Source organism: Schistocerca americana, chromosome 4, assembly GCF_021461395.2.
Source record: "Schistocerca americana isolate TAMUIC-IGC-003095 chromosome 4, iqSchAmer2.1, whole genome shotgun sequence".
Taxonomy (NCBI): Eukaryota; Metazoa; Arthropoda; class Insecta; order Orthoptera; family Acrididae; genus Schistocerca; species Schistocerca americana.
Window position 1 is genome coordinate 349283519 of NC_060122.1, and position 14207 is coordinate 349297725.

At 48.1% G+C, this 14207-nt stretch overlaps 1 pseudogene; it reads left to right on the forward strand.

The window, feature by feature from the left end:
- Positions 1–13323: 13323 nt before the first annotated feature.
- On the forward strand, positions 13324–13441 carry LOC124614382 (annotated as a pseudogene).
- The last annotated feature ends 766 nt before the right edge of the window (positions 13442–14207 follow it).

Here is a 14207-nt window from a genome sequence, read left to right on the forward strand (position 1 = left end):
CGGTGACTCCATGTATGAACGGATACAAAGAAGGAAAGCGCGAATGGTCACAGGTTCTTTTGTCCCGTCGGAGAGTGTCGTGAAGGTGCTGAAAGAACAGACGCTTGAATATGAGTATAGACACAAACTATTCCATGAAAAACCACTTAGAAAGTTCTGAGGGGTTGTAGAGGGTGTCTTTAGCAACAAATCAAGTATAGCAACCCGTGTCCGGAGACATCATCCAACGACGCTACAGAGCGTCGAAGTTGAAGGCGGCCACTGCTTCGCCAGCAAACGTGACTTTCTACGTTGACAGGCCGTAGAGGGAACCTCTCACAATGATGTTTGTTATCCGGTGACTGTGACTGCAAAAATCGGGCGTATGAGTACCGCTTTTTCTAAGCCAAAATCACACAAAACAGCAGTTGGCCATATACGCAGCTCTGCTTACTCGTTATTAATTGGCTCGTCAACAACGCCGACCAATCCTGTCCCGCATCATTGCTTCTGACGATAAATGTCGTCTTTACGCTAACATAAGAAAAAGAACGGAATGGTTGAGTCCAAACAAAGCACCAACTTACCGTACAAAGACGTGCGCGCATCCACAAAAGGTAATGTTATGCATCTGGTGGAACAGCGACGGTGTGGTGTACTACGAATTGCTTCCAAGAGGTCTATCACTCCTGACATTTATTATCAAGAACTGAGATGTCTTCCAGACACAATCGTCTCCTAAGAGTCGTCAGGAGCATTTTCTCTGGTGTTCTGATAGATATTTGCAATTTTCTTTTTATATTATATAGCTGTAGTCACGCTAAGCTCGTCACATCATTCATGCGACGGCCAGTGTCAAAGAAAGCGTCTGTTTGTTTCCCATTACGAACAACACAATTATTTTTAAATTGAAATTTTACGTATACATTCGATAGAGCGCTCCCGAATCAGTCTAGTTCGATATCCGTTTTATCAACAGGGGCAGTAAAAGACAAAGAGTAAACAACAATCCACCAGCGAGTCAGTAGCGCTGCTGCAGGGTGGTAGCTGTCAGCGTGGGACAGGTCAGTGCTGTCGCTGCTACAGCACCGGTTATTCTTCGAGGTCTACTGTCCCTCTTTACACATGTCGATAAAACGAAAATCGCACTAGACTAATCTGGGACTGCGCTATCGAATGCGCACGTAAGGTTCTCCATTCAAAGTCGTTTTGTTTGTAACGGGCAACAAACCGATGCTTTCCGTCAACAATGCGTGTTGCATGAAAGATGTGTTGTGCAGTATTTGCTTGGACTGACTCTAGCTACACAATGCAAAACCGAATTTGCAAACATCTGCTGAAACAGAACGGAAAATGCGCCTGACGACTCTTAGAAGAGACATCCTGTATAACAAATTAATGCTTCATTTTGATAAGCGTGTATTCAGATAATCGCATAATTATATTCAGAATTCGAAATCAAATGGGTGTGACCAAATCAGTCTCCTGTGGTTAGTAAGAGACGGCTCACATTGTTCCGGCCGCATGTGTTCACCGACTTATTTCGACGACTTTGTTAACTGATAATTTACACATCCATTCTCATAAGGACATAAAACCATTTTTATACATGTAAAAATGCAAATGAAATGGGTACCATGCCAAGCAAAGCTCTTAGCATAACATGTTCTTTCATGCAAGATCACTGGAGGTTAAACATCGCCCATGTGTCACCACAAAGTTTGTAACAATTTGATCTCAAGAGACAGAATAGCCGGCCGCGGTGGCCGAGCGGTTCTAGGCGCTTCATTCCGGAACTGTGCGACTGCTACGGTCGCAGGTTCGAATCCTGCCTCGGGCATCGATGTGTGTGATTTCCTTAGGTTAGTTAGGTTTAAGTAGTTCTAAGTTCTAGGGGACTGATGACCTCAGCTGTTAAGTCCCATAGTGCTCAGAGCCATTTGAACCATTTGAGACAGAATAAATTTAAACAGTTACCGAACTCGCACGTGACTACGGGTGATGACTTTAAACCAGCATTTACTAATTTGAAGCAACACATCGTCAGAGATATCACAGTGAAAGTACACACACCATGAAGTTGCTTGGCTTTTACAATCCTAGATTACAGCCAATTTGCGACAAATGAAACCACGGCAACTCAAGTTCACAATGAGTTGAATTCTATTTCAAAATACATGATTTAATCTGACTTGTGAGGATTAACAATCCTGTGATTATGTGGTCCACTCACGTCACATCATGAGAGCCTCAGTAGGGCAAAGCAAACTTATCGAAATGTTTCGCGTTACCATCCTTCCTTTTGTTTTGATTAGTTTACGGAAATTAACCGAAGCTGTTGTACTTCCGCCAGATTGGCCGAGAGCACTAATGCGCTGCTTCCTCGACGACGAGGGCCAGGTGCCAGCCAGCCTGGATGTGGTTTTTAGGCGGTTTTCCACATCCCACTAAGTGAATACTGGGCTAGTCCCCCATGTCCCACCTCAGTTACCCGACTCGCAGACATTTGAAAACGTTCACACTATTTCATGGCTTACACTAGACACAGACAGCTGGGGTACACTAATTCCGTACCAGGGGATACGGGGTGGCGACAGGAAGGGCATCCAGCCACCCTCTGACACTATCATTGCCAAATCCATAGTAACAGGGCCGACCCCGCATTGAAGTGGGACAAAGACCCAAGGAAATGGTGATGAACATAAGGTGTTGTGAAGTGTGACGTGACAATGTGTATACAGAACCCTACCAATGGAGCTGAGTCAGTCATTCAGGTGTTAGTAGAAACAAACAAAACTTTTCAAAGAAGGAGATAGAAAGAGAACCACAGACAGAAATATGCATACAAATGTAGTGATACTCGGTTGCAGAGCTGCGATACTTGAGACAGAGATATGTCAAATATGTACGGCAATAACTGACTGCTGCAAGGTATCATACGTAAACATGATATACTTCCTAATAGGAAAGGTTGAAGAAGAGGAGCCAACTTTCAGTTGTCGACAAAGTGAATAAACTTGACGAGCCTCATTTGGGGAGCAGCGTCGATGCTAGACGACATAAGCTTGTTAACAACTAACGGAAATCGATGTCATTATCGATGATCAAATCATGCGGTACAACGAGGAATGCCTGGGAATATCGGTAGGTATCATGGAAACTGAATAGCTGTCATCTTCATCAGCAGCATCACCAGCTGTACCTGAATAAAGGCCTTCTGGTGACTTTTCCATGAATTGCGGTCTTCAGCGATACACATCCTTGCGCCTTTCTATCTAACAGGGCGGTAATATCGACTAAAGATTTGTTTATGGAAATTAATCCATGGTGTTGTGAATTGACAATGTGTGTATATAACCCTACCAATGGAGCTTAGTCAGTCATTCAGGTGTTAGAAGAAACGAACAACTGTTTTTCTGAGTCCAATGTGAGCACTCATCCATGCGAGATGATTATGCGAATCAGGCCGGTAAAGAAAAAAAAAAGGTTTTCAAAGGTGTATCAGTCTCTGTACACTTATTTGGCTAAAAATCGCATTCCTGAGCACAGGGAAAGCAACGGTGTGATGTTAATTCCAAGACTGTGTCCCTACACGTGGATCACATAACAAAGGTGTTGTGCCCAAGAAGTAAGAAACAAACCGGATATAATATCGGGGAAGAAAGTGAGCTCTAGAAGCAGTAATATAATTTTTTTGAGCATGGCCATTTTCGGCCTGATTAGAAGAGACCTCAACTGCGGAAAACCATTACAGCCCGAGATATCTCTTTCGCCAGTTTTCAACACAACATTCGCATCATATTGAAGTTAAAAGCCAGCTTCAAACGATCAAAACCAGCATCCTTACTACACGAATTTAAATCCGGCTACAAGAGTACATCTATTTTGATATCTAAATACACAGACTGCTCGCAAGCCAACGTCCGCTGCACGGCGGAAGGTACCTTGTGTCACTACGTTTTCTCACTCCTCTTCCCTTGTAAATGGAGCGAGGGAAAAATGTCTGTCTGTATGCCTCCGTTGGAGATCCAGTTTCTGTTATCTTGTCTCAGCCTTCCTTGCACAAACTGTACATTGCTCGCAGAATAATCAAGCTGTAATCAGCCGTAAATGCCGGGTCTCTAAAATTTCTCAATTCCTCAATCTCTCCAGGGATTCCCACTTGTGTTCGCGAAGCACCTCCGTAATACTCCAGTGTCGTTCAAATACCGGTTCTGTACAGCTTCAATGTCTTCCTTTAAGCTGATCTGCAGGTCACCCCCGGTAGCTGAGTGGTCAGTTGGCCTTTGGCTGTGCTGCGGTGAGGACGCGCTGTTTGTGTTCCTGCCGCGGAGCGAGCGCTCGTGTTGTTTACATCGTACTCGGCCGTTTCGCGCGTGCCGTACTCAGCATATAGATCACTATGGCGCACCAATACAGAAAATCGACGCTCAAATTTACGTTCCGCAACGAATTTGCACGGCCCAAAGCACTCGAAGTCGAACGATTTCTACGAGAAGAAATTAAAATCTCAGCGACCGACATTCTCGGCATTCACTTGTCCACCGTGAGTAGTATCGTATATGTCAAGATCATCAACGACGCAACATGTGAACGGATCCTTCGGGAAACAAGACAAGGCCTCCGTTTCTGCCATGCTGATGGCAATGTGGGGACTGCGCACGTCGATTATTCTGGCATGGGACTTCGCACTATCAGACTTTTCGAACTTCCTTTCGCACTACCGGCGGAGGACGTCGTGACAGCGCTGCGCCCCTACGGCACGGTGCATGATCATATTGCGGAAAAATGGACGCAATTCCAGACATATGCTGTGCTGAACGGCGTCCGCCATGTCCGAACACAACTTAAAAGACATGTACCTTCATATCTGAATACCGGTGGCTGCCGTGCCATCGTCATCTACGATGAGCAACCGAAGACCTGCTCTGGTTGTGGGAAGGAGGGACACCTCAGATCCGAATGTATCCAACGTCGCATCACTCAACTGCCGCCGGCTGACGCGGACCCGCCATCGCAGCCGAAGCTGCTTCCCGTGACTTATGCAGCAGCCCTCACAACAGCTACCACTTCACCACGACAGCCGATATCCACTGTTGGGTCGCGGCTCCATTCTCCAATACAGGGCGATGACGGCACACCCGTGCCACAAGCTACTAATTCAACTCCGATGCAGCCGCCCCCGTCGACGGATAACAAGATACATGACGATAGCATGGCCGTAGACACGCTTATTGTGCCTACGGCTGCCTTTGTGCCGGGACGTCGTGAATCTTTGCCATCGTCTGACACAGAAGGACACACCAGGAAGCAACGCTCTCCGAAGCGACGGAAGCGGAGGCGTAGAGCAACTTTCGAACGGGATGCGACACAGCCTCCAGAGGACGACGACTCCACCTTCAATGACGACGCTACCACAGAGGCAGCCGCCATTTACTGCAGTGTGGCACCACCGAACGGAACTGAGGACAAACCACACGTATCTACAGTGGCAAAATCGGATGCCGATACGCAGGACAAACGCTGCCCACCACCTTCTGGAGTGCAAGCACCCATGCCGTGTCCTGAGGAAGCTAGGGAAACCGATCTGGCTTTGAGTTCCCCGACGTGGGCGGATGACCACGACGACGACGGCACCATGCAAGTTACGTCAACAGGGCCCACGCCCTTGGCGCCGGCTCTCTAAGAAGGACTACAGGTGAGGTTTGGGGGGATGCGGAGGTGTCACTACAGTCAGAAGCGTCATAGGTAATTCCAGTCTTAATGGATAACTTAGCACCTGCGGTTCGGCAACAAGCTTATCGTATCGCCACGCTTAACCTCAATACGATACGAACGGCAGTGAAGATCCAGTTGCTGCGTGAGATGCTTGACATTGCCCTGTTGCAAGAAGTGTATATAGCGGCCCTCCCCGTTTTCTACGGTTATGTGACATATATGTCACCGGCGGACCGAAATGGCAGCGGTACGGCAATACTAATGCGCGACGGAATTGTCATCGAAGAAGTGACTTACCTTCCGTCAGGAAGGGAGCTGGCGATCACAGCACTGGGCACGCGCATCATTAACATTTACACTCCATTAGGAACTGACCAAAGCCGCGAACGATCACTGTTCTACTCGGAGGATATCGCCCCCCCCCCCCCTCTTTTATCAGTCGCTTCGATCAATACATTTTCGGCGGCGACTTTAACTGTGTGCTCCACTCCAAAGACCAAGTCCCTCATTTCTCGACTTGTCAAGAACTTCGGCTCCTGGTTCGTGATATGCTTCTCACCGACACGTGGGAGACAGCGCACGGTGACCGTCCCGGGCCGACATATCTTACTAGTCACTCATCCAGTCGCCTAGACCGCATTAACGTCTCACGAGCTCTAGCGCCGGGAGTATTGGACGCCGAACGTTGGCCGCTTGCCTTCTCCGATCATAGCGCTTTCATATGCACACTCACTCTACAGCAGCAGCGGATATGGCGCAGCCGAGGACCCTGGAAGCTGAATGTGGCACATCTTCGAGCCCCGGAATGCCGTCAGATTATCACCAACACATGGATGGATTGCGAACGTCGTCTTCCCCGATACCCTTCGACTCTAGCATGGTGGGTGGAATGTGCAAAACCAGCGTTTCGGCGTGTGATAACACAGTTCGGAAAAGATATCGCAGCGTGGCATCGTCACACATTGGACTTTTATTACACGCTGCTCCGCGAACTCGCCAGCCAACCACCATCCCCAAACCGACAAATGGAAAGCCGCCGAATTAAAGGTAAAATATTGTCGCTTACGAGGAAACGTTTGGAGGGGGTCGTCGTGCGATCGCGACGTCAAGACCGACCGGAAGGAGAAAACCCGTCTATGCATCACATCGTGCTCGACAGCTGCCGACGCCGACAGCAGCTGATCACGGACCTCATATTGCCAAGTGGTAGGGTCGTAATGACTCAGGTGGCGGTTACAGAAGCCTTTGCAGATCACTATCGCCGGTTTTACGACGAGGTGAATACAGAGGAAGCGGACGAGCACGACATACTGCAGCACGTGTCGCACACACTCAACAATGTAGCAGCGGCGACGCTGTTAGCTGGACTTACACGGGACGACATCGAGGACGCGCTCAACAAGGGAGCACTCAACAAATCTCCCGGGCCAGACGGACTGCCGCTCGAGTTTTATCGGACTTTCCGCGATCTAATGATGCCCCGATGGATCACCATGTACCAAGAACTGATGACCCCAGGTTCCCACGTCCCACCTGGATTCGTGGAAGGTCTCCTCATACCGATACACAAGCCTTCGAGAGGTCGGACGGTCGAGGACTACAGGCCACTTACAATGCTCAACTGGGACTATAAAATCTTCGCCCGACTACTCGCCAGCCGCATAAAGAAGGTTCTGCCCCTACTCCTCTCCATGGAGCAAACGACACAGGGCCGAGTGACCAACATGCAAACGGCAACCAGCGAATGCAGGCATTTATTAGCCATCGCCACATCCTGTCGCCTTCGAGCTGCTCTGATCTCCATTGATTTCGACCACGCCTTCGTCAGAGTTCACCACAAGTTCCTTCTGTCCGTTATGGCCCGCATGGGCTTCCCGCCTGACTTTCTCGACATCTTTCAGCGCCTTTTCCGTGGAGCTGCATCCCGTGTACTGGTGAATGGGCGGATTGCGGGTCCCTTTCCGATCCGACGGTTAGTTCGCCAAGGATGCCCACTCTCCATGATCCTTTACGCGATCGCACTCGAACCACTTGTCGGAGGGTTGAAAAACAGTCTCTCGGGCTTGTCACTGAGGGATCACATATTTCACTGCAGGATATATGCTGATGACCTTCTGTTACTTGTCCGATCTGGTGACGAGGTACGCTCGGTGATACAATGGATCAATCGCTATGGATTGGCAGCGGGCAGCCTCATGAATGTGGCCAAGTCGGCAGCGATGCCCATTGGGAGAGGTCTACAGGAGGACGCTTTAGCCCCACTCCCACTAGTCAAAAAGATCCGGTTCTTGGGCGTAACATTTACACAGGATGTGCGCCGCACGGCTGCCATGAACTATGCACGATTACTACAGGCAATACGCACAGAAGTTCGCCGGAACCTACTTCGACGGATGGACCTCCAACAGCGTGTGGAATACCTCAACCATCACGTGGCGACTAAGATGATCCACATGGCTCAGGTCCTACCGATATCGACAGCGATGGCACACAGACTGCAAGCAGCGTTTGGATATTACCTTACCGCCGGACACCTATTCAAAGTCCGCTACGAAACACTCACCCTCCCTCCGCGTGATGGTGGACTGGGACTTATAAATGTACGAGCGAGAGCTACAGCGTTATACCTGCGCACAATGATGAAATTGTGGACCCACAAAGATGCTTCTCTTACGGGACGTCTGTTAGAGGAATTGCTGCCGGCGTCTCTTCTGCCATCTGTCACGATTGCGCACATTACACCCTCACTCTCGTACCTATCGGCATTTATTCTTGAGTATAGTTACGTGCACCCAGATCTCCCCAACACTCGCACTCCCAAAGCGAGAGACGTTTACAGGCTCCTGCTAAGGTCCATCCCTCGCAATGTGATTGAGAGGAAAAGTCCGACCACCCTATGGCCTGCAGTGTGGAGAGCGGTCCAGAAGCCGTTCCTCCCCACGCGGGTACGAGCCGCGTCGTACCAGGTGGTGAACGGGAAGTTTGTAACACGACAAAGGCTGCACGCTATTGGGATGACGGATTCCCCCCTTTGCCCACGTTGCCACCTCGTGGATACTGACGAACACCGTTTAACCTGTGGATCGGCGTTAGAGGTATGGCTGCTAGTGCAGAAGATCCTCGCCTGCTACCTACGTATCGCGCCTCGCGCAATTGAGCCACGGCTCCTCCTTTGTCCAGAGGATACTTACACTCCTGGAAACGGAAAAAAGAACACATTGACACCGGTGTGTCAGACCCACCCTACTTGCTCCGGACACTGCGAGAGGGCTGTACAAGCAATGATCACACGCACGGCACAGCGGACACACCAGGAACCGCGGTGTTGGCTGTCGAATGGCGCTAGCTGCGTAGCATTTGTGCACCGCCGCCGTCAGTGTCAGCCAGTTTGCCGTGGCATACGGAGCTCCATCGCAGTCTTTAACACTGGTAGCATGCCGCGACAGCGTGGACGTGAACCGTATGTGCAGTTGACGGACTTTGAGCGAGGGCGTATAGTGGGCATGCGGGAGGCCGGGTGGACGTACCGCCGAATTGCTCAACACGTGGGGCGTGAGGTCTCCACAGTACATCGATGTTGTCGCCAGTGGTCGGCGGAAGGTGCACGTGCCCGTCGACCTGGGACCGGACCGCAGAGACGCACGGATGCACGCCAAGACCGTAGGATCCTACGCAGTGCCGTAGGGGACCGCACCGCCACTTCCCAGCAAATTAGGGACACTGTTGCTCCTGGGGTATCGGCGAGGACCATTCGCAACCGTCTCCATGAAGCTGGGCTACGGTCCCGCACACCGTTAGGCCGTCTTCCGCTCACGCCCCAACATCGTGCAGCCCGCCTCCAGTGGTGTCGCGACAGGCGTGAATGGAGGGACGAATGGAGACGTGTCGTCTTCAGCGATGAGAGTCGCTTCTGCCTTGGTGCCAATGATGGTCGTATGCGTGTTTGGCGCCGTGCAGGTGAGCGCCACAATCAGGACTGCATACGACCGAGGCACACAGGGCCAACACCCGGCATCATGGTGTGGGGAGCGATCTCCTACACTGGCCGTACACCACTGGTGATCGTCGAGGGGACACTGAATAGTGCACGGTACATCCAAACCGTCATCGAACCCATCGTTCTACCATTCCTAGACCGGCAAGGGAACTTGCTGTTCCAACAGGACAATGCACGTCCGCATGTATCCCGTGCCACCCAACGTGCTCTAGAAGGTGTAAGTCAACTACCCTGACCAGCAAGATCTCCGGATCTGTCCCCCATTGAGCATGTTTGGGACTGGATGAAGCGTCGTCTCACGCGGTCTGCACGTCCATCACGAACGCTGGTCCAACTGAGGCGCCAGGTGGAAATGGCATGGCAAGCCGTTCCACAGGACTACATCCAGCATCTCTACGATCGTCTCCATGGGAGAATTGCAGCCTGCATTGCTGCGAAAGGTGGATATACACTGTACTAGTGCCGACATTGTGCATGCTCTGTTGCTTGTGTCTATGTGCCTGTGGTTCTGTCAGTGTGATCATGTAAGGTATCTGACCCCAGGAATGTGTCAATAAAATTTCCCCTTCCTGGGACAATGAATTCACGGTGTTCTTATTTCAATTTCCAGGAGTGTATTTCCCACCTGCGAAGACTCACGCTCTCACATGGTTTAAAGTCATGTCCATATACTACCTCTTTCGAGATGATGAGAAGATGGTACTTGATTACTGGAAATTTCTCCAGGACAGTCATAGCACACTTGAGTGTACACCGCGATACCGACAACTATTTGCGAACTATTTGCGCAGTGTCTTCGATAACCCCCCTCACACTTGGGGAGTACCGGGCAGAGGATGACCGCCGTCATGGAGCTCCACACGCTGCGAAATGTTTTATCAATTTGGAACATGGAATCTGTACGCAGATGAGCCACGCTCATGGAATAGCTTGTGGGATTTGGTTACATTTTTCTTTCTTTATTATCTATCATCATACTATTAGTTTCGAATTCTATTTCATAGTTTAGAAGGAACTCTTGTTCTGTTGTTGCTACAGATGTACATTCTACTTTTGTTTGTCGTAACTGAAAGACGCCTTTTTCCATAAAGGAAAAACAAAAAATAAAAAAAAAATAGAAAAAGATAGTAGAGCACTTGCCCGAAAAAGAAAAAAAAAAGTGGCTAGCGTTGCTGCCTCTGGATCACGCGGTCCCAGGTTCGATTCCCGGCCTGGTTTTGGATTTTCTCTGTCCGAGTACTTTCTGTTTGTGTTGTCCTCATCATTTCATCATCATCATTCGTGACAGTAGCTAGATTGGACTAAAATAATAAAAAAAAGTTGTCAGCGTGACGGAATGACAATCCTAAGGGCCTGGGTTCGATTCCCGGCTGGGTCGGAGATTTTCTCCGCTCAGGGACTGGGTGTTGTGTTGTCCTAATCATCATCATTTCATCCCTATCGACGCGCAAGTCGCCGAAGTGGCGTCAAATCGAAAGACTTGCACCAGGCGAGCGGTCTACCCGACGGGAGGCCCTCGTCACACGCCAGTATTATTATTTGTCTGATCTGTTGGTGATCCCAGCACTAGAGCAGTACTCATTATAGGGTGGCACCAGTGTTCTATAAGCTTTCTCCTATATAGATGAGCTACACTTCGCTAAAATTCTCGCAATAAACCGAAGTCGGCCATTTTTCTTCTCTACTACAATCGTTTACGTGCTTGTTACATTTCGTATCGCTTTGCAACGCTATGCCTAGATATTTAACCGAAGTGATTGTGTAAAAAACACATCACTAACACTGTATCGTGGGCCTTGATGAAGTTTCTGTAGTATTTTATACACTGACTCGAAACGCAGGCATCTCTCTCCTGTCGCGTTGATTTCCATTCATAAAGTCTTATCTTAGCACTTAGTAATGACCTAAAGTCGGGAACGGTAGCGCCAAATAAATAACGTTATTGCAACGGGAGATGACTTTATTGCTTCGTCCTTCCATATATGCGGAGAGCTCTGACGCACAGTTCACCGAGACTGTAAAATAATAGCGCTGAACGAAAGTTAAAATGCGTCATGTGCGCAATAGCTAATCATTACCCACATTATGATAGATCACTGTTCCAAAATGAAATATAACAGTGAAAGGTTTCGTCCTAGGAGTAAGACAGAGGAACGCAATACATCGCAAGCTTCCAGAGCAAATATTTACTATCTGTTCACCTTCTTACCCTTTCCTGCTGTTATGTTGCAAATGGTTCAAATGGCTCTGAGCACTATGCGACTTAACTTCTGAGGTCATCAGTCGCCTAGAACTTAGAACTAATTTAACCGAACTAACCTAAGGACATCACACACATCCATGCCCGAGGCAGGATTCGAACCTGCGACCGTAGCGGTCGCTCGGCTCCAGACTGTAGCGCCTAGAACCGCACGGCCAGTCCGGCCGGCTTGTTATGTTGCAATGGCAATATGTCTTCGTCTTCGTTCATTACGGGTATGCCACGCATACTCTATCTCACGTCATGTCAGGAAGGTGGAACTTTCTATGCACTATCTGCCTCTGTACTTTGCTTTTAGTATCTTCGTATTGTAGCAGTTGGGTACAGGATTTCTCAGGAAGAGATGTGGCAGAAACTACATCTAAATGGGTGAATGAAACTGACTGAAAAATCTCACAATGTATGATGAAGTTTACTTGGCCTCCTAATTCAACCCGCGTTTGTTTTACCTCCCTATTAGGTAAATTAACACTCAACATAAAAAACTCAGGTCGCAGGTACGTAAAGTATATGCTGTTGTTGTCGTCATCGTTGTTGTTGTTGTTGTTGTTGTTGTGCTCTTCAGTGCAAAGATTGGTTTCTCCAGCTCAAAGATTGGTTTAATGAAGCTCTCCATGAAAGTCTATCCCGTGAGTCATTCCGTGTCAACTTACCTAGGCCTGCTTGCTCGACTATCACGGATAATACACGTCAGTTTAAAAATAAGAACCACTTGCATTGAAACACGGACAACAGGTTGCTGCAGTGCAGCCCGTTGCCATGGTGCATTTCTCTACATATGTCTGTTATTTTCTGTTGTTGTTGTCGGACAATGGAAAATCAAACGTGATTTTCTAAATGCTTGAAAACAATCTCGTTCCAGCTGTGATAAGTTTGAACTCAGTTACGGAAAACAGATTCTTTAAAAGCCAATTGAATGTGATGTATTTTTACAAAACAGAATTAAGTTTGAACTGATTTAGTAGAAACTTGTAAAACAGTACGTGAATGATATTTTATATTGGAAACCTTTATGCTGCTAAGGTGTTGTGTTCAAAGTTTCATATTTATAATGCTTTTAATCAACGAGACATACGAAACGGAAGTTAGAACTTTATTTCCAGTGAGATTTTTCCGGCTACTTCCCTCAGTTTATGTAGCATAGTTCCCATGTTGGAAATTAAACCCACGGTTCTTGGGTGTTTAAATTTCGTTGTTTCGAATGAGTTTGGTTTTGAAACATCAACAGAAAACGGTATTTGTAAGTGAAGTGTTGAATATACCCTATTTTCACATTATCACAAAAACCGTCATTTTTTCGACGAATATGTAGTTTAAGTGCTGTCTTTCTATTGCGCATTAAGTTTCTTGTTCAGCACGTGTTTACTCTGGCAACGGCCTTGCTGTAGTGGATACACCGGTTCCCGTCAGATCACCGAAGTTAAACACTGCTGGGCGTGGCCGGCACCTGGTTGGGTGACCGTCCGGGCCGCCATGCGCTGTTGCCATTTTTCGGGGTGCTCTCAGGCTCTTGATGCCAATTGCGCAGCTACTCGACGGAACAGTAGCGATTCCGGTCGCAGAAAACCGTCGTAACGACCCAGGAGAGCGGTGTGCTGACCACACGCCCCTCCTATCCGCATTCTCCTCTGAGGATGACACGGCGGTCGGATGATCCCGTTGGGCCACTTGTGGCCTGAAGACGGAGTGTTGTGCATGTGTTTAGTCTACGAGATACAAAAATCCAAAGTTTACGTTGCTTTTTCGTGTCGCGGTTTTCAACTTTGATTCAGATTATCTATCCTTGTTAGCCCGCGTTGAATAATCTAATACACTTTACTGGCAGTCAAAACTACGATCTTTCTAATGAGCCCAGTTTGTTAAGTTTCACAGAACGCAATTTTTTGCAAACTCAGGTCGGAAATACCGCATTCGTTCATCTTTTTTCAAATTTTCATCTCTGCACTTCATTTAATAAGTATTGGAAAGTGTTACATGAATAAAACTTCGTATTTGAGATCCTTGCGTTGTTAGGCTACTACGTACCACGTTTTAGTTTTGTCATACGTTTAGTCCCCGAGATACAAGCAGCCAAACTATGAAATTTTTTCGGCCGCCGATTTTTTTCCGGACGACTATGTCTAAAATTTTCTGACTGAATATGATTCGTAAAATTCTTTTCATAATTGGTATTAAGAGAATATAAAAGGTTGAGCAAGACGGCAAAATTTCATTTCTTCCAACAAAATATTGCCTGAGATATAGCAGCTCAAA